The sequence below is a fragment of the Sus scrofa genome, chromosome 2 (assembly GCF_054392235.1).
Source record: "Sus scrofa isolate SSC_HxYL_T2T_F1_AM1 chromosome 2, Sscrofa_HxYL_maternal_Yorkshire_Landrace_v2.0, whole genome shotgun sequence".
NCBI lineage: Eukaryota > Metazoa > Chordata > Mammalia > Artiodactyla > Suidae > Sus > Sus scrofa.
In genome coordinates, this window is record NC_139384.1 from 46,717,197 (window position 1) to 46,745,047 (window position 27,851).

The window sequence follows — 27,851 nt, forward strand, 5'->3', positions numbered from 1 at the left end:
CAACTAACATTTGAGTCGTTATAGATATCGATGCTCATGACCAACAGAACAGAGCTGAGGGGCAGGGGCAGAAGAGTCAAGTTGGACTCGAGGAATTACACATTGTTCACGCAGAAAAACTGACTGCATTAAAGAGAAAGCACAAGCTTAGTGTTTAAAAAGTAAGCTTTGTTTTTTGTTCTAGGTGATAGAGCTGTATTTTCACAGAAAATAGCAGCATTGTTCATAAAAATCAAGCAATATAGAAAAGTTCAAATAGAATGGTGAAAATCATCCAGAATGCCACCATTGGAGGTAATCATTAATAATGGCTGATTGTCTATCTCTCCAGACTTGCTTTCTTGGCCAGGAAGCATACTCATGTTTACTTCTTTATATTTTTCTGTATGTCACCAATTTTTCAGACATTCTATCTATTTTATAATATAGTAAGAAATTTTCATTAGGGAAGTTATTTGGGGCTAGATAATGAAATCTGGGATGGCAGCACCAGAGAGTTAGTTACCTATCTGGAATGTCTCTCCATCCCCAAACTCTGCCTCCTTCCAGAAATGATTGGAGATGAAATGATAAGACAGGTAGGCTTAACTCTGTAAAAGACTAGGAAACCTTGAAGAACTTTAGGTAGGTGTGGAACATGACTGCATTAACAAGATAAATAGATTCCTCTAGCATAACGCGCTTAAAATGTAGTACCTGGACAGCCTGCATGGGGCAGGTGAATTGTTAGAAATGCCAATTCTCAAGCCCCACCCCACATGTACTTCAAGATTCTAGGAGTTGGAGACCCAGAAATTTATTTATTTATTTTTGCTTTTTTGGGGCCGCACCCAAAGCATACGGAGGTTCCCAGGCTAGGGGTTGAATTGGAGCTGCCAGCCTGTGCCACAGCCACAGCAATGCTAGATCTGATCCATCATATGACCTACACCACAATTCATGGCCACACCGGATCCTTTAACCCACTGAGCGAGGCCAGAGACCAAACCTGCATCCTCATGGATGCTAGTCAGATTCATTACAGCTAAGCCTCAAGGGGAACTCCCAGGAGGCTAATTTTTTTTTTTTTTTTTTTTTTTTTTGCTTTTGTCTTTTCAGGGCCATACCCGTGGCATATGGATGGAGGTTCCCAGTTTAGGGGTCTAATAGGAGCTACAGCTGCCGGCCTACACCACAGCCACAGCAATGCCAGATCCGTGCTGCGTCTGCAACCTACACCACAGCTCACGGCAATGCCAAATCCTTAACCCAGTGAGCAAGGCCAGGGATCAAACCTGCAACCTCATGGTTCCTAGTCAGATTCAATTCCGCTGCACCATGACGGGAACTCCCATAAATCTAATTTTTAACAAGCCCTTTTAACAAATCATCAAGGTTAAGATATAAGGATAAGCTGATCTTGGGTTGGGAATCATAATTTCTGGGAAGTTATAAACAGGATAATGGCTGTCAGAAGCCCAGTCCAGCCATGCCAAACGTGGATTTGGTTCAGCAGATAATCCCAAACCCCTGAATTATCACAACAATCTGCATTTGTGTATTACCACAGCAGGATTTATAAATCAATTATTTTTTGCATCTGTGTAAATCTTTCTCAGAACAATGCAGGTCAGGTTTTCAATAAATTCATTTACTTGTTTCTTTGTTTACTTTTGTCTTTTTTATGGCCACACCCAACACATACAGAAGTTCCCAGGCTAGGGGTCGAATCTGAGCTGTAGCTACCACCTTATACCACAGCCACAGAAACGCCAGATACCCCTGCTCACAGCAATGCTGGATTCTTAACTCACTGAGTGAGGCCAGAGATCGAACCAGAGTTCTCATGGATACTAGTTGAGTTCGTTACCACAATGGGAACTCCCTCAATAAATTTATTTTAAAAATTGGGTTTGCGTATTAATTGTGAAATCTAAGCACGTGCCTTCTTGTGCACATTAATAGAAGAAATATTTTAAAACCTTCCTGGTTTGTCATTCAATATCCGCATGTTCTAGAAGGAGAATGTTTTTGCATGTGCTTGCACTTTCTTCCTCTTTTTTTTTTTTTTTCAGTCCTCTAAATATGGAAGCATCTGTAGATCAATTCTGAGTCCTTCATCAGGCTCTGATACGAGAGCCCTGATTTTTGTTGAAGTTCACTACCCCAGGTCCCCTCCCTCAAGTTGAAAGATGACATTGTTCACCAGAATGATTCCCTCAGGATTCTCCCACGTCATGCCTGCCAAGCCCCAGTGACAAGATATAGGGGGCAGTTAGACTATTACATACTCTCTCTGCCACTTTCAATCAAGCCTAATGCAATCAGAAACACATGACTACATCAACACATCTCCTTTAATCAAATGTGATTAAGTCAGTCATTAGTTTCTCAAGACAAATAAAGGATACAAGTGCTTGTATTATAAATGGTAACCACCCCCCTTCTTAAGTGATTTGTTAGAAAGGAAGCCCCCCTAGCGAAGAACTGAGGACCTTCAGAGGTCTTTGTACTTTTGCTGCTGGTGTTTATTATGATAAAGTATCCTGGGTTCAGAGGCACAATTCCTCCTTCCCCGTCCGCTCTTGCAAAGCCCCCATGTTGTCAAGCAGAATTTGGCTTCAGCTTGATCAGGATGATTTCATTATCCCATTGTTACCATTATGACTTGGGCAATTAGTAGTTTATAAGTATAAATTTATGGCAATCTGTGATCCAGGCGCATTGGCAGTAGTCAGGGCATAATAAAAACCCAATCAATTTCTTTCATTTAATATGTAGGCTGTGACCCTAGTTTTGATTAGAACTCTTAGCTATTTCATCTTTAAATAAAAAAGAATGTCTGCAAGCAATTATATGGTGTGTTAATTGGATATTCCTTTTTATCTCTTATACTACTGAATGCATTGCTAACGAAATCCTTGTTTTCTCTTTCTGTCTCTTTCTCAGTATCTCTCCGCCTCCCTCTCTCTGACCCTGTTACTGTCTTTGTCTCCCTGTTTCTGGGTCTCTACCTCAATTCTTCCTTCTATCTCTTCATGATGAATCTTCACGGACTCTACACAGGTTGGCTAAAATAAGCAGAGGACTTTCCACCATCCTTACTGTGCTCTATGAACCCCACTTTCCCATCAAGAGAGTCAGGCGTTACGGAGCTGAGGTCACCAGATTGCCTAAAAGGTCTGACACACAGTAGGTACACACTAACTGGTAAATGAATGAAGGAGGCCACTATATTCCCTGTGCATCACACTGTCACCTTCCGTCCTAGGATACTTTGCTGAGACCTGTTCTGTTTTTCCAGGGTGATATTTCCCTGATGAGTTTATGCTCTGAAAAGGTGGAAGTACCGGAAGGAAAGGTGGATTCTCATCCTACAAATGGGAAGCCCAGGCCCACGGTCTTCACCTGCCACTCAGAAATGATGCTTCCTATCTCTATCATGTGAAATATGCCCTTTATGGGATGATTTTGTTAGCTGGGATGAGCCAGTACCCGGAAAGTAGGCTCTATAGTTTTGTGTGTGTGTGTGTTCTTTTTTACATTTCTTTAACAAGTATCACCATAGTGCTTAGTATCCCTCATTCAGCTGCAGACTGACAGAATTCTAAGCCTTTTTTCTGTATACTGTACCCCTGCTCTCCAAGCTCTTGCTCAGAATTTGATGGTCTCCTTTTACAAGCCCTTGTTTCCAGAATCCTACATCTTCCTCTTTTCTGTTTTACACTCTTGCTTCTGAAAAGTACATTCTGCAGGAGCATCCTGAAAGAGGGCACATGAAAGACAATTTTTTTGAAAACCTGCTTTGTCTAAAAATACCTTTGTTCTCTCTTCATATGCAACGATCATTTGGCTTGGTCAGAATTTGAAGACATTTTTTTTCTCAGAATTTCTAGGCATCCCTGCAAATCTTCCAGCTCCTCATGCTACTGCTGAGATGTGGATGCCCTCTTATTTCCACTCCTCAGTATGTATCTTTCTTCCCTTTTCCTATAACTCCTGTTAAGTTCTAGAATCTTCTCTATCCTTGTGTCCTGAGACTTCATGATGATATGCCCTCAGGTCAGGCTTTTGTTCCTTCTATTTTTCAACCCTTGGTAAATCCTTGTAATCTGGAAACATATTTTTTTATTGGTGGAAATTTTGCCTTTTTGATTTTTCTGATAACCTCTCTTTTCTCTGTTTTGTTTCTGTGGGACTCATATTAAGCAAGTGCCAAACCTATATTTTTAATCTCTAATTTTCTTATCTTTTCTCTCCTAATTTCCATCTTTGTCTTTATTTTCTCACTTTTATCTTCCAACCTTTTTACTGAATTTTTTATTCTTACTATATTTTTAATTTCTAAAGTTTCCTCCTCCTGTGATTACTCTCATTCATAGTATCCTATTCCTGTTCCAGAAGCAATAATTTCTCTTTTCTATAGAAGAAGATTGATATAGACTGGCCTGACCCCAAAGATCACATTCTGATGATGACATTCTGCCCAAACAACTATCTTTTTCTTGGTTATTATATCCTTTGAGAACCTGGAATCAATTACAATTGCTTCCTGATGTAGATCATAAACTGAAGTGTATGCTACACAAGGGCAGAGACCACGTCTGTTCTAACAATATATATATATACACTTACTACAACTTTTCACATGAATAGGTGTTCTAAAATATTTGGCAAGTGAATGAATGAATGGTGTGAGAACTGGAGTTCCCTGATTTCAATAAAACAGCCAGATAAGAGGAAAATAGATGCTTTCTAGTTCTTGCGTTGTCACAACCATTCAGCAGCTCTTGACATGATGAAACAATTTTTGAGTGAGTGTGGTCCTGTCCCCACATCTGCCTAATGGAAATGGAATCCTCTAAGAAATTGCAGAAGCAAGAGATACAAGGTGTTTAACAGGACTGCTCAATGAGCTCATTTATAATGTTAACAAACCAAATTCCTGAACAAGCTTAGAAGCCCTATTGGACCTGTCAGCCAGGAAAGACAGCTGTCGGTCAGGATTCATGGTGGGCACTCGCCTGCCCTGGGGCCAGCCTGGCAAGGGGGGCCAGTAGAAGAGAGTGGGCAGATAACAGAGATAAATCTAAATTCATTCAGGAAGCAGTCACACTCAATGACATATTCACTGACTTCTTCAACAGCTCATTTGATAATGTTCTCTCTGCACTATTCATTTTTCTGAAGGATGAAAGCTGGCTGAGGATCTCATCTGCTCACTGATGCAGGGAAAGGATTCGAAATTAGTACACACACGCACACACGCACACACACAAGAAAGGGGGAGTGAGTGGGGGAAGGAGGAAACATTCTGATGACCAGTTTTGTGGAGACCCAGCAACCTGGTGTGAGGTCACCTTTAATTAGTAATGCCTTATAACTCAACAATATGCCAATGGACAGACATAAGGCTCAGTGTGGAGGGGGCATCTACCATGATAATTAATTGCTTGAAGAAATGTGTTCTGCCTGGTGAGGAGCAGGTCATGTCTTGTGTGTGACTGGGGGAGAGAGAGGTCAGAACCATAGGGCCCAGTGCTACACACTAAGTGTGTCTTGTGTCTCACCATGCCTATGGCATACTTAAATCAACGGGCATTTATTAGTGCCAGAAGCTAGGCGCAATCCAGGGGCACAAGAGAAAATAAGACATAGGGTGGGCTCTCTGGTACCACCTTTTGGTAGGAAGACAAGACAACACAAAACTCTAATGCTTATGCTTATAGTTCTACTGTGTTCTACCCAGAATGGGTGCTGGCTTTCCTTTGACAGCACCCATTGGCAAGGAGGACAGACAACTCTTTGTTTGAATTTGAGTTTCTTACATGGCTTCTTAAACAAACAAATGCTTTGTGGTAGAGGATGAAGCATACAAACTTTGGAATCAGGCAAATCTGAGTTTGAATTTTGACTCTTCTATGTTATAGCAATGGGACCATGAGAAAATTGACTTTGTATGTCTATGTCACATGTTCCTCCCTGGTAAAAGGAGGATACTAAAACCTAACTTTCAGGATGAAATGGTATGAGGATTGAAATCTAATGTGCAGATGACATGGTGGTCATCCCCCTTTTCCAGCAAGCAAGGACCTGGCTCAGAGAGGGGGGTAACCCAGAGGTTGGGACATGAATGGAAGGAGAGTCCTTCCTCCTCATTCACAGAGGTGGTGTTTGACACGTTAGGGCTTTGCTAGAAAAAAAAGACTGCACTGAAATTTCACAGCATGTAGTAGTTGCTTGTTCATGATTATTCAATGAATGAAATATGTTCTTCTTTGAATTCTGAAGAAACACTCTTTAAAAGGCTCATTGATCCAAATCAAGGGAGGAAGACAGACACAGAGACAGAGAGACAAAGAGAGAGAGAAGCTAGACATAAAAGCAAACAAGACAGAAATGAAAAGGAGACAAAACTTAAGAGGTTTGAAGCAAAGAGATAGGAAGTAATCCCTTAGCAATCCTTGAGCCAAAGTTTACATGGCTTCAGCAACCTTTTATGAGATTCCCAAAACCACTATATGGAATAGTTACAAGTATTTTAAAAAGCAAACAAGGAGCCTATGCTTAGTAGGCCTTGTAAAATGTTACTTTCTTATTCAAGATCACTTTGGCATCCCCTGAGCTGACTCAGGGGATACTTTTCAGACATACATGGAAAAGCCATCACTATTTTTCCAAGATAAAATCATCTACCAATATTCAGTTTTTTCTTCTTTTTACCTTGATCATGATGTCTATCACATTACACCAAAGACTGTGTTAACTAGAAATCACAAATTCACTAGGGGGCAGGAAGAAGGAAGCATATCAGGAACACGTTTTTTTTTCAAAAGATGAGTACCAGCACTTAACAATAAAAGCACCAAACAGTGGCAGAAGGGTGGAGAGCAGTGTAGAAGTAGAGACCAGCTCTCCCAGGGTGTAGGAGCTATTTAATTACAAAAACCATCTCTGTCTTATTCTTAAAATCAAAGGGTTCTTCACCTTCCATGGGAGTTGGCGGTGTCGCGTGCTGGGGGGAGGGGAAGAAGGTGCAATCTGAGAATTGTTAACTTTTATTGTTATTTTGTATTAGGAACTTTTAACCCATTTATATCTGACATGAGAACTCAAGTTTTATATCACCAATGTTATAATTTGGTTGCTTTTATGTTCCCTTGCTTATTCTTTTGCTAAGGATGATGGGTTTGTTTTTAAGAATCTTATAAGGAACAGAAAGCTCTACACTTTCTCAGAGGTGAAGTAATTTTATTTTACAGATATAGAAAGATTTATGGCCACAAAATCACTCACCTCTTCTTTCTGGGTGCCTGCTTCATGCTTAAGCTTTTCCTGGCAAACTACCTTTCCCAGCCTTCTGAACTTCCAGCTCACCTGAGGCTTATGTAACCCACAGAGCTACTCCAGGGGGAGTGCTGACCAGAGACCTCACGTTTTATTGTTCAAATTCCCAAGCGGAGGAATTTGGTGGTTCACACCTGCCTCTGAACAGCATCCCCTGGGTTCAGTATTCATCCTGTTGTGTGAGTCAGTGGCACATTCTGGTTGCTGGGGCTCAGGGCAGGGTACTGATTCTCAGAGCGGGAGCCTGTAACACGGAAGCTATGAGTGATGATTATTGTTTCTAATGATATCTTTTAAATGTTCACGTTTAACCCACTTGAAAGGAATATGTCACTTTTTATTCTATTATAATTTTTTTTTTTTTGTCTTTTTTTGTTAGGGCCACACACATGGCATAGGGAAGTTCTCAGGCTGAGTAGGGGTCCAATCGGAGCTGGACAGCCACAGCAACACCAGATCTGAGCTGCGTCTGCAACCTACACCACAGCTTACCTCATGGCAATGCCAGAAATTTAACCGACTGAGGGAGGCCAGGGATTTAATCCACATCCTTATGGATACTAGTGGAGTTTGATACACTGAACCACAACAGGAACACCTAGAAATTTTTTTCAAGTTACATTTTATTTAAAATTTTTCATTGGTATTGAGAATGAATCAGTGTTCTTGATTCCCACCTGTGTTAAATAAAGAACTGGATATGCTTTTCCCTTCACTGTTATGATCTTGGATTGCAGATCCTGAGTATTATTGGATTACTATTGACAGTATCTATCATTTTAAAATAATCTCTCAACATACATCTATCTATATTCCATGTACTACCCAAATCTATACTTTATCGATTTTGTGTGTTTACCACTATTTATCTTATACCGTGACATTTCAGTTCTTGAGCTCTGTTATGGTTCATATCTTCACTGAAATACTGCCTCAAGTTATACACAACACCCCACTTCACCACTAAACACATTTTTTTCCCCTCAGAGAGGGCTCAAGGGCAGTTTACCAGCTCTGTTCTTTCAGAACCAAGAATATCTTTTTCTTGGATTCCTATACGGAAGATTTATTAATTTGTTATATATTCTTCAGTCACAATCGTAATTTGTTTTCTTATATTCTTCTTAAGTAATATTTTTGACTATTGGAATGTAGTGGGTTTGTTTTTCCAGAAATGTCAGGCTGGCTTGTATTGTTTACTTCCTTTCCTGGTGACTGTTTTTCTGTCTATATGCCTGTTGTGCTGTTTACCTCCTATATTTTTTTAAAGTCACCAGAATAAATCCATATGTTTGTTTTTATTCAATTTGCGTGGTTCACAATGGGCCCCTTTAATCTAAAGACAAATTTGGTTACATCATGAATTTATTTTTTCTCTCCAGTTCTTCTTTTTATTCAATTCTATCCTCCTGGAGTTACTCCAGATATTTCAGACTTCCAGAATCTGCTTGCCCTGTACCGCCTTGACATTATTCCTTTTTCTCAGGCAATTCTCTTGCATGTATTTTCTATCTCTGTTATTTATTATAGTTTTTTGTTTGTTTTCTTGTTTTGTTTTAGTTGCGTACACGACATTCCAACAGTTCATAGAATAACCAAAGCACAAAAGTACATGAGCAAGATCATTTATGCTTCAAGATTCTAAAGAGATAGTGATGAAGTTGATGGTCTATGATCATCTATGATAATCTCGCTCATATAAAGAAGTCCTCAAAAAGCACTCGGTGTGAACAGCAAAAGGGATTTTACACAGATGTAGGTGTGGACACCACAATACAAATGCCTGTCCAGAATTCGAGTACCCTCTCTTGGTATAATGGGTGCATATGCATGATTTATACGTAAATTCTAAAATGAGAACAAGTTGCTAAGACTAGATTGTAATGAATTCCATTGAAAAAGAGAAAAACTAACACAGCTGACCTGTAACCAACATAAGTTAGGGTTGCCAACCCCACACAGTGGAAAATCCACATATAACTTTACAGTCAGCCCTCTGTATATATCCCTGGTTCCACATTCACAGCTTCAACCAACTGCAGATAATGTAGTAGTATAGTAAAATTCATTGAAAAAAATTCATAAATATGTGGATGCAGGGAGTTCAAACCCATGTTGTTCAAGGGTCAACTCTATATTGGAAATATTATACTTTCTGTATGAAAGGAAACATTATAGAGATGTTTTTGTCTTGTCCAAATAAATGATTCATCAATTTAAAAAAAAAACCACTTTGGGTCTTTAATACTTTGTATGTCTGTCACCTTTCCTGAATTTCTAGCATTAATGCTTGCCTTTCTCTTTTTTTCTTTATCCTTTTGTTCATTTTAATAGGAACAGAGAAGGCAGGGAATAATTAGACTGATGGTCTACCCATCATCCGATCTTGTAATACCTTTTACTTTCCAGGTATTGTTTCTAGGTATTTTCTGCCAAGTTCCTGGCAGAGGAAGGGGAATAGGATTCCACACGGATATAAATGCTGACAAAAAAGTAACATAGCCCAGGACTGGCTTGGGTTAAAGACCTATTCCAGGGAGATGAAAGTAAGTGATAAATTTAAGGAAGAGACAGAGGGAAGGGTCAGATTCAAGTGAGTTTCCAAACAAGGACTGGCACATTGGAGACAGGACCTGAGGTCAGGGTCACTGATAGAAAGAACTGAGGAGTGGGGAACCAGGAAGAACACATGGTACCCAACCCGTAATAGGGTCTGCAGCTGTGTTGCTGGTCCTCAGACCTCTTCCAGAGCTGTCAACACAGGAGTCACACTTGACTCCTACCATTTCCTCTCCTAATTATCTCATGTCCTAAACAATGAAAAAAACCCATTCTCAGCTCTTCACAGTCCACTGCCACCTCCTGGTCCAGGTTACCTCAACTATATAGAGTTCCCAACTGATCTTCTTAGCTCCATGGCTTCTTTTTCTTCTTTTTTTTTTTTTTTTTTGCCACACTCCATGGCATGTGGAGGCTCCCAGACCAGGGATCAAAGCAATGCCACAGCTGGAACCGGAGCCAGAACAGTGACAATGGCAGATCCTTAGCCTGCTAAGCCACCAGGGAACTCCACCATGGCTCCTTCTTATACCTAAAATGCAAATTATATCCCTTCTCAGATAAAATTATCTGTGATTTCCCCTTATTCTCAGGATACATCCAAATTCTGTATGGCCTGCTAGGTCCCAGATGAATGGCTTCTCAGTCACCATGGTCCCCAGTGTCTTCTGTTCCCCCTTCCTCTTCTTTCTTCTCCCAGATGGCTACTGTCACCCAGGCCTCCAGGCATAGTCATAAACCTGCTTCCTCTGCCAGAAATGTTCCCTCATTCACCTTTCTGAATGCACCCTCAGCTCTTCCTTGACCTTTAACTTTTCACAAAATATATATCTTGGTTTGTTTTTGTCCCACCGACAGTGCTCCTAAAACTCACCCAAGGTGAACCAAAGATACAATGAGTTGTGTTGGTGACACCCCAAAAAGCTCTGTGTCCTCATCCCCAAAATCTATGAATGGAACCTCATTTGGGGAAAGTTTTTGCAGATATGATTAAGTTAAGGATTTTGAGAGCTTCCTGGGTTATCCAGGTGGACCAATGATAAGTGTCCTTATAAGATAGAGAGAAGAGGAGAAGATAGAGACACAGAGAGGAGAAGGCAGACGCAGTGACAAGCCCAGGAAGCTGGCCACCACCAAATGTTGCAAGAGGAGTATACTCTTTTCTAGAGCCTCTGGAGGGAATGTAACCCTAGAGACACCTTAATTTTAGACTTCTGTCCACCAAAAGTCTGCGAGAATAATTTTTGCTGACTTAGGCCACAGTATTTAGAGTAATTTGTTATGGCAGGAATAGGAAACTACATAGGTGTTTGGGTCATGGGTATACATGGACTTGCCTTGTGATGGACATTCTTTTTGAACTTCACTCATGCTGGTCTTTAAAGAGAAAGAGCTGGAGCCCAATGTCTGACATTTTCTCCTCTCTTTACCCTTTTTCAAAGGCAGTCCGAGCCCATTGTCCTGGCACTAACCTTGGGTAGTTACTCAATTTTATTGGGCTGATAAGATCCTTTCAACTACTACCTTCTCTCTGTCTAAACCAATGGTTCATTCTAGCTCACTGGTTGGATCTTATGTTTCTTAAACTCAGCTGCCTTGCTCCCCGCCTCTCTCCTCCCTCCTCTCCGACTCTTCTCCACCCTTCTCACACATCAGCAGTTTCCTTGAAATTAAAGTACACAGTCAGTGTGCCCTGTCTCAAGTGGAGAGCCAAATTTCATTACCACTTGGAGCACTTTAAATCAATATTTGGGCATTTAATGATTTTGCTCATTTTACTTGAATACATTAGAGAAGTCTGATAGGCCTATTAGGGTCCCTGTGATTAACATCTTCGAATCAGCAAAAGGTGCCAATTTTAAAAAATTGGCTTGTTTCGAGCCCACCATAAAAATCTACATAATTTAGCAATTATTTTATCATTTTGAATATATATTAAAAAGTAGTTTTCAGTGTTTAATTAGAAGATAGAGTCAACATATTTTAAAGTGAGCTACCTCCTCCACATACCCAGAGTTGAAAGGAAGACATATTTGGGGCCAGCTCCAATTTGTAAACTAGCTTCACATCATATTCCTGCCCAGAGCACGCAGGACCCTCAATCACCCTATATGCCTCTCTCATTAGGAGCAGATTTACAACTAATTAGATGAGCTAGAATCTCCCTTAGAGCCTCTGGATATTGACACCACAATTCATGAAGAGGCTGTGCCTTCAAAACTCAGGAACTTCTTTAAAACCTTAACCCTAGAAGGAGAAATCCAAGAGGATTCCTGGGGCGCCTTCTAGAAGGCCTAGGCTTAGCCATCATTCTGCTGCCTTCTTGTAAGAATTTGAGGGTTTTTTTAGTTTTTTTTTTTTTTTTTTTTTTTTTTGTCTTTTTGTCTTCTAGGGCCGCACCCACGGCATATGGAAGTTCCCAGGCTAGGGGTCTAATCCAAGCTGTAGCCTCCAACCTACACCACAGCCATGGCAACATCAGATTCAAGCCGCATCTTCAACCTATACCATAGCTCACGGCAACGCTGGATCCCCAACCCACTGAGCAAGGCCAGGGATCAAACCTGCAACCTCATGGTTCCTAGTCGGATTCGTTAACCACTAAGACACAACAGGAACTCCAAGAATTTAAGTTTAAGAAGACGGAAGTAACCTGCCAATTTCACCTCTCCTACCCTCCCTCACTCAGGGCCCATGCTACCCATCCTATCTGTCAAGTACAGGCTTGTAACTAAGTATTAAGGAACAGTAAATGATTGTCACTAGTTCAAGTGACATTTGAAAGTCAAAGACAATGCTTGTCACTTTTGTTCAAGGCTTGGATAGGCCTGGTTAGGGCATCAACAGAGCCACTGACCAACTGACCAGTGGGGAGATTTGGATCTAACCTTAAAGGTAGAGCAGGGCACTGACTTGGTATGTACAGATGTTGAGAACTAGAAGATATCATAAAGTAGTACAAAGCCTTACTGAATTTTGTAATGCCAACAAGAAAGATATAGAACTAGAAATAGGAAACACACACTGGGCAGAACTGGAGTCAAACATTAACAAGTCTATGAGGTATGGCTACAGAATCTGAGCAATGCCACCTTCCAGGCTGTGAGTGTACAATGTGTGGGTTGGTTATGCTTATTTAATGATCTGGGCAGAAAACAGAAGCAGGCAAATCTCAGTCTGCTGACTTCATCTCAGATCCTAGTCCCCATTCATCATGTCCACCCTTCCTCTAATTCTGGACTATCTGTAAGTTACCATCATACCTGGCCCTAATTTGTTTGCCAACCCTTTTGGCAACTTCCCTTTCCGTTAGAGCCCAGTTTCTTCTGTTATATGATTTCTGCTCCTGAGCCTCCTGGGACCTCAGCACCTTCTTCTAAAGTCCAACGATGACAGTATCATTCATGATAGTATAGAAGAGTGATGCTTTCATATAACCACTCAAGGAAATAGAAAAACAGAAGGAACTTGGAGCTGACCTTGAGTTGATGCTGAGAGAATGAAGGAGGAACCAGGAGGCTGACCCAGTAGGCAGAGGTGCTTCAGGTGAGCAGGTGAAGCAGTGTCCAAAAGGTTTCATGTCTGGTTCAGTTATAAGTGTTTATGTGCTAGTAACTGATGGAGTTAAACAGGTATTTACTATGCAAATGATACCTTAGAAAGCTACAAGCATCATAGAGCAGAGCATGGTGGTTAAGATGACACTTAAGTAGCCAAGGAATCTTCTGGGAAGAGAAATGAGAGACAGCTGAAAAGGAAAAGTCGCAGAGCTCCCTCAGTAAAGGAAAAAGCTTCTAGTGTTGTGATGCCTCCAACTTTCCTTAATCTTCAGTTGCCTCACTGATTAACAAGCTTTGCCCATCTCTGGGCAGAGGACACATCAGCCAGTGCTTACTTACCTGTATCAGGAAGACAAAAGACCAGCATTCATTGCACCATGGCCATTGCATCTGGCCACTGTGCAGACCTACCCATCTCCTCCAAAACCTATTATACTAAACACTGTTTTCTGAATTACAGTTTCCAAATGTTTTATTTGAATCACAGACAACAACCTGTGAAAGTATAAATCTGAATTCTGTTACCACTTGAATCTACTGGTTCAATGTGGACCTCTGGATTTTGAATCTATTGAGGTATGAGGAAGTCATTCTGGCTTATGGCTGATATGTCTTGAAATTTATGCTAACTAGAACAGCCTATCATGTGCCCTATCAAATATTAATTTTACATATGCTCTAGCCATTAAAAAAAGAGTGCATTATCTAGAAATAAAGAATATATGGTTTAAAGATAGAAATAAATTCTTCTCTTCCTGGAACATCAATCCTTGCACTCTTTCAATGATAAGGCCCCCTTCCCAGGTGCCAAAGCCATACAGATTTGCTGTGTACACACTCATCTGCCTTTTTTGAAATCCTGAAGGACTGTTCCCCCATAAAATTTGTTCTCTGTTCTTGCAAGATGCAAAAATGTACTAAAAACATGCTCCTTTGTAACAGTTCCTCAGAGCTATCTGAGAGTCTGTCTCCTGGACTATGGTCCTCAGTTTGGCTTGAATAAAACTCTCCTTTATTCTTATTATAGATTGGTTGTTGCTTATTTCCATCGACAGTGGACATATGTAACTTCCCTAAGATTACACAGTTAGCAACACAGCAATTTGTTTTTTTGTCTGCTTGTTTTTTGCTTTTTAGGGCTGCACATGTGGCATATGGAAGTTCCCGGCTAGGGGTCAGAGCTACAGCTGCTGCCTTATACCACACCATAGCCACAGCAATGTGGGATCCGAACTGCATCTGCGACCTACACCACAGCTCACAGCAATGCCAGATACAACCCACTGAGCAAGGACAGGGATTGAACCTGCATCCTCATGGATACCAGTCGGAGTTGTTTCTGCTCCTCAACGGGAACTCCGAAGCACTGCAATCTGTACCAAATTTTGTCTTACATCATAGCTAGAATCTCACCTGTGTGTGGAGGAAGATACTGTCTATGATTTTTAAATGGCCATATTCCAGGGATAAAGACAGATAAAGATTATTGTACATTATAATGATTCTACAATAAAGATAGTGCATTTTTAAAGAGAAGGGCTATTTCTTGTTCATGTCTTGGTACTGGTATCCCTAGGCACTCAAGTTAATATCTGTTATTTCCCATAATGTAATGGAAACACAGACAAGGGTGTATACCATGCCTATGCTTGAGGCGGATGGTGATGGTCAAAATGTGGTCAGAGTACGTGAGTATGTATACTGTAAATCCTAAAGCAATCATAAAGAGGTATATCCAATAAACAAATAATTGAGATAAAGTGAATCATTTTTAAAAACCAATACTTACAACGCAGCACGACAATGGGAGAAAAAATTATGTATACATGTATGTGTAACTGGGTCCCCATGCTGTACAATGGGGAAAAAAAAGTGTGTTGGGGGAAATAACAATAAAAAATAAATTAAAAAAATAAAAAATAAATAAAGAGCAATAATCAAAAAGGCAAGAAAAGAATATAAAAGAAACAAATAAAAATACCAAATTGGACAAATAGGAAATAAGCAGTAGGATGGAAAAATTAATTTAAGATTAAGGAGTTCCCACTGTGGCTCAGTGGTAACGAATCTGACTAGTATCCATGAAGAGTGAGTTTGATCCCTGGCCTTGTTCAGTGGGTTAAGCATCTGGAGTTGCAGTGAGATGTGGTATAAGTCACAAATGAGGCTCAGAACTGGCATGGCTGTGGCTGTGGTGTGGCACAGACTGGCAGATGCAGCTCTGATTCAACCCCTAGCCTGGGAACTTCCATATGCTCCAAGTGTGGCCCTAAAAAGCACACACACACAAAAACAATATTAATACTTACATTTAATATGTGATCAAAATATTGCAATTAAAAAAGAAAAAGTTATAATATTGGATAAAAAAAGCAAGAAACAATGTCTGCTTTAAATACAGAACCACAGGTGTTATAAAAGCATAAAAAAAAAAAGGGAAAAGGTATACCATGCAAACACTAATCAAAAAAGAGTTGGGGTGACTATATTCATATCAGGAAAAATATACTTCAATAAAGAATACTACCAGGGATAAAGAGGGATACTAAATAATGATAAAGGGGTCAATTTACCAAGACATAAGAATGCCAAATAAGTATCCATCCAACTGCTGGGTTTTAGAATGTATGAAGAAACAATTGATAGAATTGAAAGGATAAAAAGATAACTCCAAATCCACAGTTACAGCTGAAGGCTACAGCATCCCTCACTTGGTAATAAACCCAAACTAGTAGGCATAAAATCTGTAAGGATGTAAGAAACATGAACAATTATATCAACCAATTTGAACTAACTGAACTTTATATAGAACAATCCACCAAACAAGAGTAGGATAAACATTCTTTTCAAGTGAACATGAAAGCGCGTATTCTGGGGCCTAAAGCAAACCTTAACACATTTAAAGGAGTTAAAATCAGCTAAATACGCTTATTAAAAAATGAAATTATAGACAAATAACAGGAAGATATCTTCATTAGAGCCAAATATTTGGAAATTAAACAATCTATTCCATAGTAACATATGAGTCAATGAGGAAGTCTTAAGATTAACTAGAAGATATTTTAAATTGAATGAAAATAAAGATACAACATATCAATATTTACATTATATGGTTAAACCAGGGTAAGAGTAGAGGTACACACACTATGGTGGTATAGCCCTCAAGCTAATAATTTTTTTTTAATTTTTAAATAGTTGTAAAAAGAAGAAGATGAAGAAGGAGGAGAAACTATTCAACAGAGACCAGATATAGTCAGTTAAGTCTCAAGTATTTACTGCCGGGCTCTTTACTCAGAACATTTCTCAACCCCCATGCTCAGAGGGAAATGAACAGCCACAAATACTTACATGAGAAATCAAGAAAGGTATCAAGTCAATAATCTAAGTTTCAATCTCAAGAAGTTAATAAAAGAAGAGCAAAATTAAAGCATGTAAAAAGGATAAAGATAAAAGTAAAAATCATCAATATCAGAAGAATAAAAATTATAAAGTCAATAAAACCAAAGACTGGTTTTATGAAAAGACTGTGATATTAACAAACCTTTTGGCAGACAGAGAGAGAGGGAGAGGGAGGAGGGGCAAGAGGAAGGGAGGGAGGGAGCAAGAGAGAAAAGACACAAATGACCAATGTTAAGAAAGAGGTGACAACTAAAGTTATTAAACAACTAAAGTTATTAAAAAGATATTCTGTGAAAAATTTTATGTTAATACATTTCAGAATTTAGAACAAATGGACACATTCCTTGAAAGACACAAATTATTAAAGCTTACTCAAGATCATCCGAGTAGCTCTACACCCATTAAAAATTATATCTATAGTTAAATCCTTCCCCCCCAACCCCGCAACAAAACCCTTGAAGCTCAGATAGCTTCTCTGCCAAATCCCAGCACCCAGGAAATTTTTAAGGAAGAAATTATACCAAGTCTATACAAACTCTTCCAGAAATATAAAATGAAGGAACATGGTCCCAATTTCTTTTGTGAAGCCAGTGTTATTCCAATACCAAAACATGACAGAGATATTATAGGGAAATAGAAATAATTCTTATAAACAAGGAGGTAATTAAGAATTTTTACAGAATTAACAAATCAAATCCTGTAAATAGAACAATATATCAAGATAATAAGTGAGGTTTACTTCAAGAATGCAAGGCTGGTTCAGCATCTAAAAATCAATAAATATAATTTACCATATCAACATTTTCTTTCTTAAAGAAAAAATATAAGATCATTCCAATAAATACATAAAAGCATCTGACAAAATTCTACTTTAATTATGATTAAAATTCTGAGTAAACTGGAAATAGATATAGAATGAGAGTTCCTCAAACTGAAAAAGGATATCTATATAAGAACTTCAGCTAATATTTGATAATGAAAAACTGAATATTTTCCTCCTAAGATAAGTTATCTGCTTTCTTTACTTCTATTCAATATTGTACTAGGGGTCCTGGCTGCTGAAATAGGCAAGAAAACAAAATAAAAATAATCTGGATTGGAAAAAAAGTAAAAATGTCCTTATTCATAATTGACATAATTACTTAGAAGTCTTCAAAAAATTATTTGAATAAGTGACCTTGGTAAAGTTAGAGGATATTGGCTTAAATATAAAAATCAATAGCACTTCTATAGTCTGGTGAGAAATAAAAATTAAAAGGTAAAAAATAAAACCAACAATGCTATTTATAATAGTATCAAGAACCATAATTCAGGGTTAATTTTCACAAAATACATGTAGAATCTGTACACAGAAATTTACAAAACATTGCTGAGAAAAGTTACAGAAGACATAAATAGTGGAAAGATAAATATGCCATTCAAGAGTGTTAAACTATCAGTTCCCCCCCAGTTAATTCATAGATTCAACATAATCCCATCCAAAAGTCTAGCGTGATTTTTAGATAACTTGAGACACTAGATCCAAAATTTATATAGAAAAGCAGTCTCTGGAGCCAGACTGCTTGCTATTTGAATGTTGGTTTCACTACTTGTAAAGCTCAGCAGATTCTGAGAGCTATTTACCCAAAATTCCATCCTCCCTCTCCTACTTATTCTTGTTGGCCATCCATTATTTTGTTTATATGCCTATCCTTCTGTTCCATGGCCCTACCACAGGCTACCAGGTAAATCTTGAGATGTAATCTTATTCCTTTTACCCCTAGATTGGTTTAGAGGTGAACATGTGATCCAGCATGGTATATGAGATATGCATAAGGTTCTACTGGAAGTCTAATAAACAGCTTCCTTGTTGATAAAAGAGACATATCTTTTCTTTTACTGGCTATGTTCTAGATAAATGTGAGGCCTGGAACTATGGCTCTCATGAGATAAACAAGTCTGAGGAAGGGTCCAGCAAACAGAAAGGTGGAACAAAAAGGTGGGAAAATCCTGGATCATAGATAAAGTTGTTACCCTGCTAACTGATTACCCAGTCCTGTGGAGGTGTCATTTAAAGGAACTCCATGAGAAGATAAATCCTTCCTACTTTGTTAAATCATCTTGATTTTAGGAGTTCCCTGGTGGCCTAATGGTTAAGTACTTGGCATTGCTACTGCTGTGGCTTGGGTTGATGCTGTGGCAGGGGTTCAAACTCTGGCCCGGGAACTTCCACATGCTGTGGGTGCAGCCAAAAAATAATAATAATAACAATTAATTTTTAAAAAATCTTACTTTTCGAGTCAGAACAATCTAATTGATAAAACTATCTTGAGATAAATTAACTGCTCTATGCTTCAGTTTCCTTACCTCTAAATAAGAGATAACAGTAATAATACCTCATAAAGTTTTTAGGCAAGTTAAGTGAGATAATGCAGGTAGAGTATATACTACAATGTCTGGTAGGTAGTCAATACATGTTGGCTACTACTATTATTATCAACTAATATACTGGTTCTCTTCCCTGAAAATGAAGGATACTCATGAATGAAACAAAGAGTTATTTTATTCAATTGACAAATATCTACTGGCTTCCAGTTATATATCAAGCCATGTCACAATAGCTGTGAATGAGTCCCTATGTTCCAAAGCTCACAGACCAGAGTCAAGAAAAGGACCAGTTTAGAATTGCTTTGACTGGTTAAGTACAGGGTGTCAAGGTTACAAGGAGAAATAACCTATAACCATGGCTTGGTAGAGTGTTATATCAATAAGATTTATTGAAAGAGGTAGCATATAAGCCAAGACCTTGAGAACTTGAATGAAATAGCTACATGAAAGGGGCCCAGCAGAGTATTTGGAAGGTGTTCTATGCAGAGGGAAAAAGATACAGGGAAGAGCAAATGGCATTCAGGGAACTCTAAAACAGTTCAGGGTGGCTAAGTCATAGATTTCCAGGCTACGAGAGGGAAGAGCACATTGAGGACACTCATGTAGAGTCCTAAGCTATGAAAAGGAGGAACCCGCAGGCTCCTAGGAAGGGTTTCTAATTTAGAAACCAGCATAAAGTAGGCCTTAGTAATGAAAACTGTGCTGCTCCTGGTTCATGTCTCTAAATATGAATTTGACCTGTTATTTATTTAAGATGCGAAGCTCTTGCCTATAGATCAAAGACCTCCGTTTAAAAAAAACATAAAATCTGGCTCAAGTTAAGATTGAAACTTTTAAAGTGGGGCAAGTTATAAATTAACAAGTTTTCTACTGTATGCATGAATTGGAGGCTTATACTGAATTAGGTCACCAACCTGGACCAGACTAATTGGCCTTGATATTTTGGGTCCCCAGGCTGTGACAGATATCCTGGGAATGGCATAGAGGGAGGCTGAGGAAAACAGGCAAGTAGTAAGGTCCTGACAAGAGTAATCAAATTTAGAGATAATTACTTCAGAAAGGCTCTCAGAGATGCTCTGGTCAGAGTTCTCATACTATAAGCAATATGGCGCTCTTTCTTCAAACATTCAAGATTATCTTAGTAGACTACAAAAAATGACCCAAAATCCCTCCAAACAATCCCTACATGCATGTCTTTTGTATTGTGACTTTGCAGCTTTTCTCATCAAGAGATAGAATCTGGCTACGAGAGGGATTCCTTAAATCTCATTTTGGCCCTGTTCCTTGTTTTGAGCAATGGAATGTTGGCAAATATGATGTAAGCAGATGCTTAGAAAGCAGGTGCCCATTGCAGTTTGTCCTGTTTTTCTTTTTAGAACCCTAAGATCACCATGTAAATAAGGCCAGGCTAATCTCCAGAAAGAAAGTAAGCTGTGTAAAGAGTGGTCCAAACACCCCAGTCATCCCAGGTAAGGCTGTCATAAACTGACCACCAGCTGCCCTCAGTCTCATGAGTGAGCTCTGATGAGACAAACAGAAGTACCACCCAGCTGACTCTGAGCTCATTACAAATCGCTGACCCTTAGAATCATGAACCAAACAAATTGCTATTGTTTTAGGCCACTGTGCTTTGACATATTTTGTTATGCAGCAACACCTAACCAATGCATTAACTAAAAATTTCAACTTTAAAAACAGATGAGAAAAGACTGATGATTGAAACAGTAGTCACTAAAGGGGGTCTGCAAACTCATTAGATCCCTGAAAAAAAAACTCGCCATATCTGTTCAAGTTCAATACCTATTTTATAGGCTAGCACACTAAGGCTCAGAGGCAACTCTGATTGGCTTAAGTTTATCAGTGTACTGTGAATGTCTGGCCATGGTTCATAGATGGGTACATAAAAACAAATTAGACCAACAAGACACTAAGGTTAAGAGGATTGTAAGGCAAGGATCAATTTCCACTATCCATGAGAGACAGGCCTAATTAAGAACAGAGTCCTTACAGCATATAACAGAGAGGAAAGATGACAAGATGTCAAATCCCAGTGATGTCGTATGAACCCAGATGAAGTAGAGCAAGATCTGCTTTAGAATTTCTAGTTACATGATGGAAAAAAAATCCCCTTTGTTGATTAAGCCAGTATGAGCAGTATTTTCTGTCACTTATAATCAAAATTCCTAAGTAATTCATTTATTCTAACATACTTACACAAGTTCACTTGGATGGTCAGTACCCAAACTGAAACTACCCAGTTGATTCCAAGTCTTTTCCCCTCTCTCTCTCCAACAGTGCAGGATAAAATGTAATAATTCCATCCCTTATGTGTCTTCCTGAAGAGAACAGAGATCTGGAAACTTTTTCATATGAAGAAAGTATAAGTGGAGATCAAGAAGGAAGAATTTTAGTGATACACCTGGAATCAGAAATATGTGCAGATCCACAAGGGTGAAGTGGCCATATAAGGAGATAGGGCAGCAGGTAGAAAGAATAACTTGAAGTTGAGTCCAAGCAGTTAGTCTAAGATATTAGTTATAATTCTTTAAATATCTCTCACCTGGGATCAGGACTGCTCTTAGGACATGGGTGGGAGGAAAGGGACTTGGCTCCTTGTAGGGTTTAGATAACTTTTAAGTATAAGATAGTAGCTGCACGAGACAAGAAGCCAGAGTGACTAATAACACAAAGTAGACATGAACGTGACATGCAGAACAATATCACCAGCCTGAGATGTTAAAACTCAGAGCCGAACCCTGTCTCTCTGATGTGAACCCACACCACGGTTGGACAAATGTATTCTCTATCTAATCATCAGAAAGTAAAAATAGGCTTTTCCTTCTTCTACTTGTTTGCAAATTGAAAGTCTAACAACTTTACCACTCAACTGCTTGATGATTAGTAGGCGGTAATTTAAACTATACACATTATGCTAAGTATCCTTATATTAATTCAGTCTGAGTGAGTTTTTATAAAATGCTTTGTTCTGCTCAATAAAGTTAATTATATGTTCTATGTTTCATAACTGAGTGTCTTGATTTTTTTTAAACATAATGGCAGCTTCAATTGCATTTCCTTATAAACTCAGACGTGTAACAAAAAGCAGTCCATATAAGGAAGCAGAGCTGGCCACTCCCCACCACCTTGACCCTCCTACCCCCAGTGGCCTTAGAGAAGTGTAGATGTCCTATATGTATATAAGGGGATGGCTGTACCCAAGAGATCCCAGAACCAAAGCCCTGAGCAAATAGAACCCCAGGAAAGCTCCCTAATATGGATAGGGAAGATGACAGCTGGTCTTGGAGTTATAAGTATAAGCACCCAGAGTCAGTTCTAGAGGGCTTTGAGAACAAGAGGTTAAGAGGTGGCACTTAGCCAATATATAAGCAATTCCACAACACAGACTGTTCTGGAAAGTATAGCTACTGATGGTATTCATGGATCCTACTGTAGATTCTCTCTCAGATAAGCCAAGGTGTGTTCTATATCCAGCCTGGGTCTAAGATCCCAAAAAGGGATGAAGGAGAGATATCACTTAAATGAAGATTATAAAAGATCTATGCATGGCTAGCAGTTACTGAGCACTTATTTTAAGAGCTGTATGTGTATCAACCCATTTAATCCTCCTCAGAATCCTGTGAGATAGATATGATTACCCTCAATATAGAGATGAGGAAGATGAGGTTGGGAGAGGTTAGGTAACTTGGACATAGAGCCAGGTAACTAGTATATAAAGTCAAGAGGGAAGAGTCAGCATCCTGAGGAAATAGTGAAACCAAAGCCAGGCATCACTATAAAGACACGGAACAGAAAGAGCATGGCTAAACAGCCCCTATACCTCCCCAGGGAATCATGGGGACATGGGAGGGTTAGAGACAGAGGTGGGGGAAGTAGAATTCAGAATGGGTTTTCAGAGTGGATCTGCTTTCCCTTGAGCACAGGTGGCATCAGACACACACAGGAAGGGAGCTACTGAAGTGTCAATAGATACTGCTAAAGAACAAGAAAAAAAAAAGTATGATCCAAGAAATGAAAGGGGAGATGTGCAAGTCGTTATTTGTCTAAATTTAATAACAACCTGGTAACTGTGGTTTTTTATTTAATCAACACAACATATATATTTGGTGAATCAGTTTATTTCATTAATGATGTAATCACACTCCACACAGCACAGGGTTTGGCACATGGTAGGAAATAAATATTTGCTAAATAAATTACTTTATCAGCAGTTATTACTAAATATAACATACAGGTACACTGCCAGATGCAGTTTAGCTTAGTTGGAAAGATGACAGAATTTATGGAAGAACATACACATATAGAAAGATAGATATAGATATATAGATTCAAACATTTTTATTTTGTCCATATACTCTTGGACAAGCCATTTCACCATGCTGAGGCTCATTTTTTGCAATAGTAAATGGGAATAATGATAACATTAAACTTATCTTCAGGCCTGTTTCTAAGATCAAGTGAGATAATGCATCTGAAAGCATTTTAGAAACTATAAAATACCATCTCCGTGTTAGGTTCCATTAACCTAATTAACCTTCATGTTTACAAATACATTGCATTTTGAAGGTTAATATTTCACTTGATTTGTCCATTGGCACTAATATTCAGAGTAGAGCTACATATCACCAGCCAGAGGTAGCCACACACAAGCTGCTATTTCCTGATCCATTCTTGGTAGTAACACCTCTGCCAGCCACTCAGAAGATGCAGGGTCTTAGCTCCTGGCCCTTCCACTCAATCTCTGTGTGACCATCAACAAGTTAATAAAATTTCTGAATCTCAAGTTTCGTCCCTCAAAAATAAATGTGAGAATGCTACCTGACCTATTTACCTTACAGGGTTGTGATGAGGAACCTAAGATGGTAGAATACCCAAGTATTAAAAGGAATCTTTTACCTCCTCTGAATCAGCCAGTAATTAAAGCCATAACACACCCTAGTTCAGCTGGGGCACTCGTAGAATCAGGGACAAAAACCTTCATAATTAAATAATCAATAAATGTTTTAAGCACCTCTGAGTTCTCAAAATCCAGTTAGGAAAATGAAAATGCATTTCATAGAGGAGAGAGGCACCATAAGTACTTCAAAACATTGGATACCCCCCTCACCACCATGAGCACTGCCTACTAAAGCATGATTTGTCTAGATTTAAGACACATCTGCTATTTAATACACAGCAATGAAGTATTGGTGTCAGGTTCTCCCAGGCACATTTTCATTTGTATTAATAGTAATCCTCCCAATAAGCCAGGAAGATCAATGTTTGAGACCTATTTACAAGAGAAGCAGCTTTGAAAAGTGAAAATGCCACCTGTCAAGGTGACAGTCTCCACCCATGCCAGTATCCAAGCCCAGGAGTGGAGGGAAGCACACACCCCAGTTGGCCCTTCCTCTCCAAGCCTCAGACTACCCATCCCTAAGAGCAGGGGTGAGAAGCTTTTGCCCATGACTGTGGTGGCCTGTGATTCTGAGAAAGTGGCAGGCTTGTTTCTATTCTGCCCATGTGAAGACCCTTTGAATGATTTATGGCCAAGGCTTTTCTTCTTTCTGTCCCTCTTTGAACTTATTTTGTAGGTATTTGTCCATTTGGCTATAGGTTTCATCAAGAGCTGATTTCATTAATCACACCTTGAAAACCCAGGGAAAAAAGACACAGACTGAATGTTTCACTCAATTCTCTTCTCCAAGGAGAGAATCCTTTTTTCCTTCACCTTCTAAGAATAATAAAAAAAAAGAGTAATTTTAACCACTAATCATAACTAATGGAAGATGCACTCTGCTGTTTCTGACTACAACGGATGGAGGCAGACCCCAGGGAAGTCAATATTAGATCAATTTGCAGACAGAGGTTGGGGAAGGTGTAAAAAGCTCCCATGTTAGGTCCCTGTAAAGCCCTGAGAGGGCTGCACTTCACTGGGAAACATTTAAATCTATTTTCTTTTGACCTCTGAGAACTCTTAAGGGGAGTGGGGGGAAACCAGCAGTTTGCAACAGGTCTGGTGTTCTGACATTCATTTCCCAGGGCTCAGGGTCTTTCTGAAGGAGGAGAGGGCAAATGGTTACAGTTAATGGAAGCTGTGCCGGGCAATTGATGTCATCAGAATCTCTGGCTGAGCTCAGAGGCAGGGCTAAAAAATTCAAGGAAACACTAAGGGGTAGTACAAGACTGCACCCCATGGTGAGCTAGAGGAAGAAAATAAGGAGTGTGGACGACTTTAACCAAAGCCAGTGCCCAGGGAGGGGAAGGAGCCCTCAATAGTAGGTGAGGACACTTGGCTTCTAATTGCAGCTACCATTTAATAAGCATTCAGTTCATGCCTGGCACTAAGGGAAAGACTCTGTGTGTTGTTCCTCAGTCTCCTCGATAGTTTCATGTGATGGCCATTATTGCTCTCCCTTTTGAGTTGGGACATAGGAAACTGGGATGGAGAGAACGGAGGTATCTTGCCAGTTTACAGAGCCAGAGAATAACAGAACTTGGACTCAAATATGGACCTGAACCTAATGCTCATATGCTTTTAATCATCGTTATCCTGCTTTCCTGCTTTGTCACTGACTCACTGTGTACATACAGTAAGACTCAGCTTTTCTGAGTTTCATTTTTTTGGGCTTTATGTAAACTACAGGCCTGTGATGGCTAATTTTATGTGTCCGCTTGACTGGGCCATGGAGTGCCAAGATTAAACTTATTTTGGGGGTCTGTCAGGGTGTCTCCTGATAAGTTCAGCATTTGAATGGCTGGACTCAGTGAAGTAGATGGCCCTCTCCAATTGGTTGCATCACCCAATCCATTGAGGACCTGAATAGAGGAAAAAGAAGAGAAAGGGAGGAATTGTTTCCTTCCTATCTCCCTTTTGAGTTGGGACATAGGTCTTCAGCTCTTGAATTGGAATTAACAGAATCAGCTCCTCTGGCTCTTAGGCCTTCAGACTCAGACTCCAATTATACCACCAGGTCTCCAGCTTGCAGATGGCATATCTTTATAATTGCATGAGCCAGTTTCTCAAAACTCTTTTTCTCCTCATATCTATGTATCTGTATCTATCTAAATGTTTCATATCTATATATTCTATATCATATAAATATTCTCAATCTAATCTATATAGATGCATTCTGTTTCTCTGGAGAAGCTGACTTGCCTCAGCCATCTGTGTGAAAGCAACCTTTTTCCCCCCCTTTCCTATTTGCCCATTTCTGTTCCGCTCTAACTTTGAAAGAACCTAATTAACCTGTTGATTCTTTTCCTAGACAAAAAAAGAAATAAGAATGAAGAATTAAGTAGGTAAAGATACCTAAGTAGCTCTCTACTCCCAACACCCCCCTTAGCAATCCTGTAGGCAGATCCTGCAGGCGAGGAAATATCTGAAGAGAGTCAGCTGCTCTGCACACAATGGACAAGGATGCAGAACCCATCCCCCTGCCTCTAGGATTCACTGAGATCCTCCCTCATTTTATTCTTTTAAAAATTGTCATGGCTGAGCAGAATCTTCAGAGTCAGTCTTGGGATAGGAGCCCACCTTCTCCCCAGATGCCTAGCTTTTCTGATTAAAGCAACTTTCCTTTCTATTGACACTCACCTCTAGAATTATCAGCTTTTGAGTAGTGAGCACCCAAACCTGAGTTCAGTAACATGTGGGCTGAATGCTGAAATCCTACTGAGGACTCACTGGGCTGGGCTTCTCTCCTGCTGATACAGATGGAGTAGGTTATGCAGGTAGTTGTGGAAGTCCCAATAAGGGGCCAGAGATAGAGAGGGAAACCTAGGGAACTTTGGGAGACCATTGTAAAGTTAATAATTGCTCAAGAGGACCATCAGAACGAGCCAGGCTTGCTTGACTTCGTGGAGGTATGAGATGTGCTTCAGGTCATTGGTTGGGGGAGGGGTAAGGCCTGCGTTCAGGTTCAGACCAAGGACAGGAGTTTAAGGACCACCCTTCTGCTGATTTGAATAAGCACCATGACAGTCCTAGTTTGACCTTATAGGATCAAATACTATCTTACATATCTTACCGGATACCAAGGAGGAGCTACTGCTTGAAGAAAGAGGAAGAGGCAGTATTTTCCCAACCCAACCCCCGCTGGATGATAAAACTGTGGCCCACCTAATCCTTGGGACAGAGCCTCCTTGTCTGCCCACCTGCATCTCTCACAAGCGTCCTATCTTAATAAATCTATTTCTTGCCTATTACTTTGTCTCTAGTTGAATTCCTTCTGCATTGAGGCACAAAGAACCTGAACCTCGGTAAGTCCAGACACCAGGTAAGTGATTCTAATTTAAAAACAGTGGATTCAAGTCCCAGTCTGGGTTTAAGTCATAAGTGTTGTCAGTTTCACTGCTAGAAAATGGGAATAGTGAGGAACAAAGGAGGATAGACTTAGGGGACCTGTTGTTGATACCCACTGTCTACCTCTGGTCAACTGTTTCTCCCTAATTTGATTGTCTAGAAATTAAATCTCCAAGGGCATAGTCTAGTTATAGTGCCAAGTGATTTAACCTATTTGCCTGAACACTCTTTAATCCTGGGGAGAAGACAATATTAGAACTCAGTCAGTAGTAAAGGGGAGGACAGCTGTGATCTAGTTTCCAAGGTGCCTTAAGAGACTTAGAAGTGATAAGAAACTA